Consider the following 10,179-nt stretch of genomic DNA (forward strand, 5'->3'; position numbering starts at 1 on the left):
CCCCGTGAATTGGATGTTCATTTCTCCTTCTCATTCCTCATTTCTCCAAAGGCGTTTCTGAGTATCTTTGAGTTCAGCTTATATAAGTGTGTGTATATTTATTTTATTTTATTTTATTTTATTTTATTTTATTTTATTTTATTTTATTTTATTTTATTTTATTTTATTTTATTTTATTTTATTTTATTTTATTTTATTTTATTTTATTTTATTTTATTTTATTTTATTTTATTTTATTTTATTTTATTTTATTTTATTTTATTTTATTTTACTATGAATGTTTAATGGGGGTTCTCAAAAAAGACACAAGAAACTAGAATTATTTTTGTTTTGTCACCTTATGTGGATTGTGTTTGTCTATTGTTGTGACCTAGATGAAGATCAGATCACATTTTATGGCAAATCACAGTAGAAAAGCAGTTTATTCCTAGGGGTTCACATACTTTTTCTTGCCACTGTATATCAAAATGCAACGACCTCTCATATAAAAAAGGACTGGACTTGGATTTTACCGGACCCGCCCACCTGTCGTACCATATGACCGGAAATAAAGATAGAATAGTGCTCCGTCCAAAACTGCCTACTTCCATACTACATAGTACGCGAAAAGCGGTAGGCGAGGCGAGTAGTATATCTGAATACATAGTATACGAAAAACAGTATGTGAAAAGTACCCGGATGACCAACTACTTTTGGTTAGATTTTGCAGTGTGCATACGATGGACACTTCACTATCCCACGATGCCCCGGGAGAGGAGTTATCCAACGAAGAACAAGACGCATGTGCCTGTTTTCGCGCTGGAATGACATGACGTAATGACGGCGTATGTCACGTGATGTAGCAACCTGGTGGATGAGTACGTCCGAATCTCATTCATACTATCAGGATTCATACTACACTCAAAAAAATGATTAATTGGATTAACTCAATAAAATTGTGGGCAGGATTTCCATCCAATATGAATGTGTACCCCTAACTCATAAAAAACTGCTTTACACAATAAAAATATATTGAGTTAGTCCAACTCAATTTAAAGTAAATGGCAATACTCATTTAGTTGCCTTAACTCAATTTAGTGTAGTCTGAATAACTCGTTTTAGCGTTGTTTGAATAACTCAATGTAGTGTAATCTGAATAACTAAATTCTGTTATTTTATATAAAGCGTTTATATATCATACTAATTAGCATAAGCACATGTTAGCATGCTAATTAAAATAACATATGATACTTACATATGTTTCCTTTTTTTTATATCGGAATGAAGTTAATTAAATCAGTTACTCTCGAAACACTCTTCCGGTACTTTTAAACCATACGTCTCAGTCACACCTTTAGCGCCAGCTCATGTCTGACAAAATTTCTAACCGCGGCATGCATTGCTTCAAGTCAGCCACCGCTCGGTCTGCGCAGCAGTAAGTCGAACACACCTAACATTTCGAGGAGGGAGGAGATATGCGTTTTTGATTAAAGATTATAAGGGAACATGACTTTTTTTAAAAATAATTAAGCTCACAGATAAGTCATTTTTAAAAATACCACAATATTCCAAAAAAATATATAACTTCAATTTTATTGTGACTTTCATATTACAAACATACACGGTAAAAAAATGCAGCACGATGTTAAAACAGTTAATCAAACCCACTATTTTAAGTTTTGGCTTAAAAAAGTTGGCATAACTTATAAATTCAATTTGAAATTGTTTAACTTAATTTTTTTACATAAAAATATATTGATTTGACAAAAATGCTGCAAATGTTTTACAGTGTACACACAGAACACAAATACTTTTCAAATTACTTGTAGAGGTGCCAAGAGTTTCCTGGTATCTTTATTGTTTCTGCCTGACACCTTTTCTGTAATATGAAAATTATGCAACGGGTGTGGTTGCAATTGGTGATGGTGGAACGTGTAAAGACATTTAAAACAACAAACAGTGAAATGCAAAAGTATTTTGTTGTACAGGTAGCTCTGGTTTGTTAGATTTGGTTGGGGTTTGAAGTAACCCATATCTATAATCACTAAGCCAACCCGCCCAAATCAGTCTGCTTTCCTTACAAACAAATTGTTTTTTGTTCTTTGTTGGGCTTTATGGTTCCATAAAGAACTTTTAACATCCAGAACCTTTTTGTTCCACGACAGGTTTGTTATATTAAATACTAATATTTAAGTTGAATTAACTTAAAATTTAAGGCAACCGTGTAACTTACAGTACTTTTTAAAGTTGAACCAACAAATCTTTTTTTTACAGTATGTTTTAAATGTCATGTTTGGATTTACTTCGAAAGCAACACACATTAATACACATTTGATTTAAACCCAAGGTGCCAAAATATGTTGCACAACCACCAATAGCCGTGCAGTCTCATCTTTCTGTGTTAATACCTCTTTGACAGCCCAGTGGATTTTCCATGTGTTTGTCAGGCGATCCTAAAATATGTTAACAGGGATCTCAAGTTTACAAAACCTCAGGGGTTTTTGATTCTTTAGAAATAGTTTTGGGTGGGGTCGCTGTTACGTGTCTTCAATAACCCTCCGAAGGCTAATGGTTGCTCAAGGGGTGGGCTTTGGTCAGGTCTTGGTCACGTGCTGCTATATTTTTGAAACGCTGTCTTTCTGAAGTATTTGAAACCAATAAATATCAACTGTCACTCGCAGCTTGTCACAACTGTCTGTTTAACCTCTTGTGTACATACCTGTGTGTTATAGGCGCATTTTTAACCTGCATTTTGCCAAAAGCGAACCACTGCAAGTTACTATTTTACACGTAATCTAGGAACAAAAGGTGAGAAGTTCAGAAGCAGAATGCATAGTGTGGTCAACATATTAAGGCAATAACAAAATTTTTGCTATAACAAAGCTGAAATTGGATATGAATGAAACTGTAATTAAATATTATTATTCAAAAAAATATTTTCCAAAGACACACCCAACCAACCCCTTAAAAAATTCCCATGATCTCACCTCATTCTTTATCAAATAGGTTCAACTGGAGATAGATAAGGAATTTAGATGCAAAACCTTCTATGTGTCTGACATGTTTTCAGGTAAATGAACATTTTTGCATCTGGCTCTTATGTTTAGGTTCAGTAATTTCACTTTTAATGCAATGAAAAGGTTATAACAAAATGTTACTCTTTCGCTGCAAAACCCTCTAAATGCACACAAGCTTTTTGGCAGAAACCTCCACCTTTTTGAACTAAATCACTAAGGGGCAGTTTCCCAGATAGGGACTGGATTATTCCAGGGCTAGGCTTTAGTTATATAAGGATATTTAAAGGGATAGTTCGGCCAAAAATGATATTAAACCCATGATACTCACCCCCAAGCTGTCCGAGGTGCATATGTCCAACGTTTTTCAGACAAACACATTTTTTGGATATTTTAGAAAATGTTTTAGATCTTTCAGTTAATTAAATGTAAAGTTACGGGGTCCACGACCTTCAAGTCCAAAAAAAGTGCGTCCATCCTTCACAAAATAAATCCAAACGGCTCCACGATGATAAACAAAGGTCTTCTGAGGTTAATCCGCGTGGTGTTGTTGTAGAAATATCCATATTTAAAACTTTATTAACGAAAATAACTACCTTCCGTAGCACCGCCATCTTAGTCGCATCCGCATTCAAGATCAGAGCTTTACGCATCCGGAACCTCATAAACGCAGCCATGGAGGCTACTCTGCTGCTGCTCTGTGCCCCCGCCCTCCGAATTTGTCATACGTCATTAAGAAAAGTGCGTACACTACACTAATACTCTCTCCTGAATACAGAGGAGTCTAAGATGGCGGCGCTACCGGAAGGTAGTTATTTTCGTTAATAAAGTTTTAAATATGGATATTTCTACAACAACACCGTGCGGATTACCCTCAGAAGACCTTTGTTTATCATCCTGGAGACGTTTGGATTTATTTTGTGAAGGATGGACGCACTTTTTTTGGACTTGAAGGTCGTGGACCCCGTAACTTCACATTTAATTGACTGAAAGATTTAAAACATTTTCTAAAATATCCGAAAATGTATTTGTCTGAAAAACGATGGACATATGCATCTCGGACAGCTTAGGGGTGAGTAAATCATGGGTTTAATATCATTTTTGGCCGAACTATCCCTTTAAGTAGTTTTTACAAACATATCTTACAAAAAAATACCGGAGTCGAGTGCATCTTGAGATAAAGTAATGGCACCGATATATAAGATGTGTAAGTGCAACATTTTCAAATTAAGACATCTCAAACATGCAATTATTGTCCGGGAAACCGCCCATATATCACTGAAGAAACTGAACCACACATTAGGGGGCGCTGTTATCCACGTCACTGCCACATTCGGGCTGTATTCAGGTCTGAGTACTCACAAGGGAGACAAGTTTGAATGTGATCAACGATAGTTTTGTGCGCCGCTGTTCATCCAATTCATCCTACGTGCACTAAGAGCACTTTGCAAAAAAATCGACGTGGCATTCTGCAAACAAACCACTGTTTCTGAATGCTTTTGAGGCTGGAATCAAGCAGATTTGAAGTAAAGGTATTTGATGAACGTTCAATACTTGCCTAGAGCATTCGGTCAGTATGATCTCATTTTTGGCGTTTAGTGGCTTTTGCATATGCGCTCCTCATACTGTAACTGATAAATTCATAATTTCACAAAAGTAATTTGTGGCTACAGTATAAAATGAAGAGGTGACTAAGATGTGATGGTTTATTAACACACAATATTAGACAATATAGAGAATTTATTTATCTGTATGCTTTCTACATTTTGATATTTGACAGTGTAAAACCCACTACAATAAAACTTCATTACAACATGTGGTCACCATACACAACAATCTTTTTATCTAAGTGGAAACTTGTTAAGCCACATGTAACCACAACATGTATCACTTATCACTGGACAAACTACATTCCTAGAATTAATTAGATGATTTTTTAAAGCAGAGATTTAAGGATATCATTATAGGGCATCTACTCTACCACTCTTCAGGGACTTTTAACAATAGCTCTCAAAAATAAAGGTGCCTTAGACGATCCATTTTTGGCTATATGATACAATAAAGAGAATGTAACATTTCTGTTTCACAAAAGCTTCTTTGCTATTGAAAAAGATACCAACCTTTTTTTTTTGCATGCAACTTCAAAATCAAAGAAGCGTCCATTCATCTGTTATTTGTCTTTTAATCTGTTTAAAATGCACAATATCATCAATTCTGTGGCCCATCCTTGTCACTTTTCATAGATTTTAAGCAGTTTTTGTGAACTTTGCACACTGTGCCCCTTTAAAAAAAATTGGTGCATGACACCCATGTTAAAACATTAAAAGGTAAGAAATAAATTGTTCTGTGAAGAGCTTTAGACTAAATGGTTCTTCTGGTTCTTCATCTTTATTTTTAGTTTCAACACCATTTTTCTGTAATGTGGTTCATTAGAAATAAGTATTGCACCTGCCCTAATATAATTTAGCCCATAACATTTTTTCGCATATTGTTCAGTATAAGACACTATAGGTTATTCTACCGCTCATCATGTAAGGAAAAATTGATTGAATTATACAAAAATAATACATATATGAGGTTGTAATGCAGCCACAAGGCAAAGCAAAGAGTTCATTATTTTCAAATAATTCAATGGACCAGACAATTATTTTGCTTATACCACGGCTACCACACAACATTAACATGTTTTATTTAAAGACATTTGACAGGTTTTGTCCTTATAATGCCATTGTGAGTAGGACTATTTTCTTAAGCATTTCATCTAGCCGTTGCTAATTTAAATTTTACTGAGAGAGAGAGAGAGAGAGAGAGAGAGAGAGAGAGAGACTGTATTACTGACTCATCCACTCACGTTGCTTTTGATGTAAAATGTTTGCACTTGTGTTTACGGGTGATTCTCACGAAAACTTGGTGTTAAAAATGTCAAGCATGAAAATGTAAAAATTGCTTAAATTTACTTTTTTCCCCACCAGACATTGAAAAACAAAGTCTGGAGTAAATGGAAACATTCATTTAAAAACTTTTACTTATCATTTAACACTTTTTGTAACATAATTTTAAAAAATTAGTCCTAAAAAATCTCATTACCGCAACAGTCAGAAAACATCAACACTGACATATTTTCAAAATGACATGACAAACCTGAAAGAACATAATTTGGAGATTTATGCTTCTATTAATTAAATTAACATTTAATAAGCATCTGTTGCGGTAATGATAATCAAAATGTCGTGTAAGCATTCTGACAAGACAATATTTCAAATTAACTTTAAAAAAATGATCTTACCTGGTAGCCATCTTGAAGTAACTGGTCCATGTGCTTGGTCACTCAAAATCAAACTTTATTAAAATTCTGTATGTGTGCTTAAGCTGTTCTCAAAAAGTGTTGCGGAGGATGAGAACATCAGGCATGGACACATCATTTTCTTAATTTTTCTTCATTATTATTATACATGAATATTCAGTAAATATTTTTTCTGTCATCTAAAGTAGTCTAGCAAAACATCCATTTATTTTTTTCTTAATATTTTTGTGTTAATTTGATTAAATTACAACATAACGCATGTTCAAACACAGCCGGACACATTGCGGTAATGAGAATTTCAGCAGAAAATTAGATAAAATTTCCAATTATAAATTCTTATGTTGAAATCACACATTGTGCAAGGTAGAACACAGTATTATGTTAATTCTGATGCTTTTTAATGTTACTATATTACACATTTTAAAGCTAAAATCATTAGTGCCGTGGTGTTTCAATGGTTTCGTGAGAATCACCCTTACAGTAATGTGAACAAGTTGGCCAACATTCTTCAGTATTTATGTGTTAATTTGTTATAGATTTATAATTTAAAGAATAAAGCAAAAACAAAACTGAACAAGTAGGCAATCCGTGTTTATTAACCGTAATTTATTTACAGTTTAACCTCCTAAGACCTGGATGTCCACACTGTAAAAAATACTTTGCTGCCTTAAAATTTTTTCAACTCGGATTTACAAGTCATTTCAACTTACTATTATTTATCTTGACTAGAGATGAGTTGTTACTGTATAACTACAGGTGAGTTGTTATAACTTATAAAACTAAGTTGACTTTTCTCAACTATATTTTATAAGTTGTGACAACTCATCTCTGTTGACATGACTTGTAAATCTGAGTTGATTAACAAAAAATTTTAAGGCAGCAAAGTATTTTTTACAGTGCACATACATCACATTTTTGGTTGTTTGCACCATAATGCTTAATTCTGTGTAACTGGAACCTGTTGTAAACAAACGTAGACAATTACACTGCTTCCTGTTCAAAGAAAAATATTTGGTTATTAAAAAAAAAGACAAACCAGCTCAGGAGGTTAAGGGGACATTTTACAAGGCTTTTTAAAGATGTCAAATACATTTTTGGAGTCCCCAGAGTACATATGTGAAGTTCTAGCTCAAAATCCCATATAGATCATTTATTATAGCATGTTAAAATTGCCACTTTGTAGATGTGACCAAAAATGTGCCGTTGTTGGGTGCGTCCTTTAAAATGCAAATGAGCGGATATCTGCACTAAATGGCAGTGCTGTGGTTAGATAGTGCAGATTAAGGGTTGGTATTATCCCCTTCTGACATCACATGGGGAGCCAGATTTCAATGACTTATTTTTTCACATGCTTGCAAAGAATGGTTTACCAAAAACTAAGTTACTGGCTTGTTTACACATTTTCTAGGTTGATAGAAGCACTGGGGATCCAATTATAGCGCTTACACATGGAAAAAGTCAGATTTTCATGATATATTCCCTTGGTGTGGTGATATGGAACTGCAGTATGCAGTCAACAGACCTGAAACTACTTCATGGGGGTGCATTTACTGAAAAATAATGCACACACGTAGAACGTTTTTCAGCCAATCAGAATTAAGCATTTAACAGTCCTGTGGTGTAAGCTTTTGTATAACTGTTAAATATGTTCCATTCATTTCCAGTCATGTATGTACTGATATTGTGTTTCAAAGAAAAACCTTATGCAAGTGTTTTTGAAATATTCTGTCATGTGGCTACTGACTAAACCTGTACAGTTTTCCAAGTTTGATATAGATACGTGTAAAAACATAAAATTTCTGTATGGATTTTAAATGCTTATATAAAAATATATATAATAAGTAAGTTACCTGTTTGCCTTTAAATTTAGAGTTAATTATGAGTTTGACAAATCATATTATTATTACATTACATTAATAATAATGAATCTGAGGGAATCATTTTTTATACTACAAAGAGTATGGCCATATTTTCTTTCTGTTATTGTTAACAGCCTATTAGCTACTTGTCGTATTTTCTTTGATTTGTATCAGGCTCATATCTGCCTTGGGGTTTTTGTAAATTCCAGTGTAAATGACGAACAGTAAAGGTACAGTGAGCGTTAGATTTCACATGTGTGTTTGTACATGTGTGTTCATGCTCATCTGTGTACAGGCATGTGAACACATGGGCTAATGTCCAGGTGTATCTGAAAAACAATCACGTTCTAAAGTAGGCCTATTTGGCTAAGTGAGTCAGATATTTCTATTATTGGTTAGTGTTGACTGATTCTTGACAAACACCCTGAATGAGATAAGTAAACTGTCCCACTCTCTGTGACATCATGAGATGTATTCTGATTGGCTGAACAAAATAAGTCTATGTGACATCATGGTTTTTCCTAAAATCACACCTTTTTTCTATTTTGGATTCACAGATTGCATAATGTAATGAGCTAATGACTGTCTAAATTTACATTCAAGGGAGTGTCACTTTTGTCATCTTACGGATATAAAACCACATAGTTTCTTGTCAGCGTCTTTTCCATTACAGGCTTTTGGCCAGTTTGTCTTACCTGAAGCTATTTGGTGTAAGGTGTTTTCTATTGTGCGCTTATAAAAAAGAATTGGCACAAACTGCTTTATTGTTGTATTGTGCTCATTAATTACTGAAACCCAGACTCTCGTTCCATAGGGGTTAATCCTGGTAATCCACACCGTGCCAGTTTAAACACCCACTCAATCACTTATTCACCCACATACCTACTGACGTTTATTGAGGTTATATATCTCAATAATGTCATGATCATTTGACAAACATACACACACATACAAAGGACTTCAATGAATCGGGCAAACACATACAGTAAATGGTTGTCATGCTTGTGTGCTTGGAGCGTTGCCAGTAACGTCCACACCCCAACTGCCACAAGAAAAGAAAGATATATCTCAATTTTAACCGTGAGTTATGGCAGCAAACAGAAATACATGACAGAAATACAATATTTGGAAAGAATATATTGGATACGTGAACGAAAATTTTATTAAGCGCCTATATGATACGTGCCAGTGTTTGGTTCAGTTGGTTCATGTTACAATGCATTTTTAAAGATCTTTTAGGAAAATTCCTGGAAAATAATTACTTATTTTTCATTGTAGAAAATGATTATGCGCTTTAGTAGATTAAATGAAATAAATTATTAAACTATATTTAAAAAATTTTATTCTTGTTTTTTTAAAACAAAAAATCAGTTAAAATAACATAAAAATTTAAGTAATTTCAGTCTTTCTAAATGAACACATTACTGAGTAAATTCAACTTAATTTAATCATGTTTAATCCCCTTAAATGTGTACGAAGCAAATTAACTTAATAATTTTGTGTAAAAAATAAATAAATACATGATTTAAATAGATTTGTAGTTCCCAGCATGCTTTGCATGATATTTCATTTGGAGAGTACATTTTGAAATTAAATGTGTTTTCACTAAAATAATGACTTGTTAGTGTTTAATGTTTCATTTATCTTTTAGATTTAGAATAGTTTCTGTTTCTTTTTTGAGTTTTCTGGTTACCTTTGTTCAGAATAGTGGTGCTTGTGTTTACTGTGGTGTCACAACGATAATTGTGATTTGTGTTAATTCACTCAATGAGGAATAACTGTGCTAATGCCAGTACTGAGATCAGTCTCTTCTTACTATCACATTGTGATATATAATAATAAATACATTTTAAAAAGCTTAAGAAAAGCAGTACATTTTATGTCAACTTAATTTTACTGAGTAGTTATAGCATAATATTTTTCTGGTGAAGGTTTAACTAATTTAACACTTTAGGTAATTTTACATAATTAAATTAGCAAGATTCCAAAAATGTTTAAATATTGTTACCACTATGCTTTTTAA

This window comes from Misgurnus anguillicaudatus, chromosome 3 (genome assembly GCF_027580225.2).
Source record: "Misgurnus anguillicaudatus chromosome 3, ASM2758022v2, whole genome shotgun sequence".
NCBI classification, from domain to species: Eukaryota; Metazoa; Chordata; class Actinopteri; order Cypriniformes; family Cobitidae; genus Misgurnus; species Misgurnus anguillicaudatus.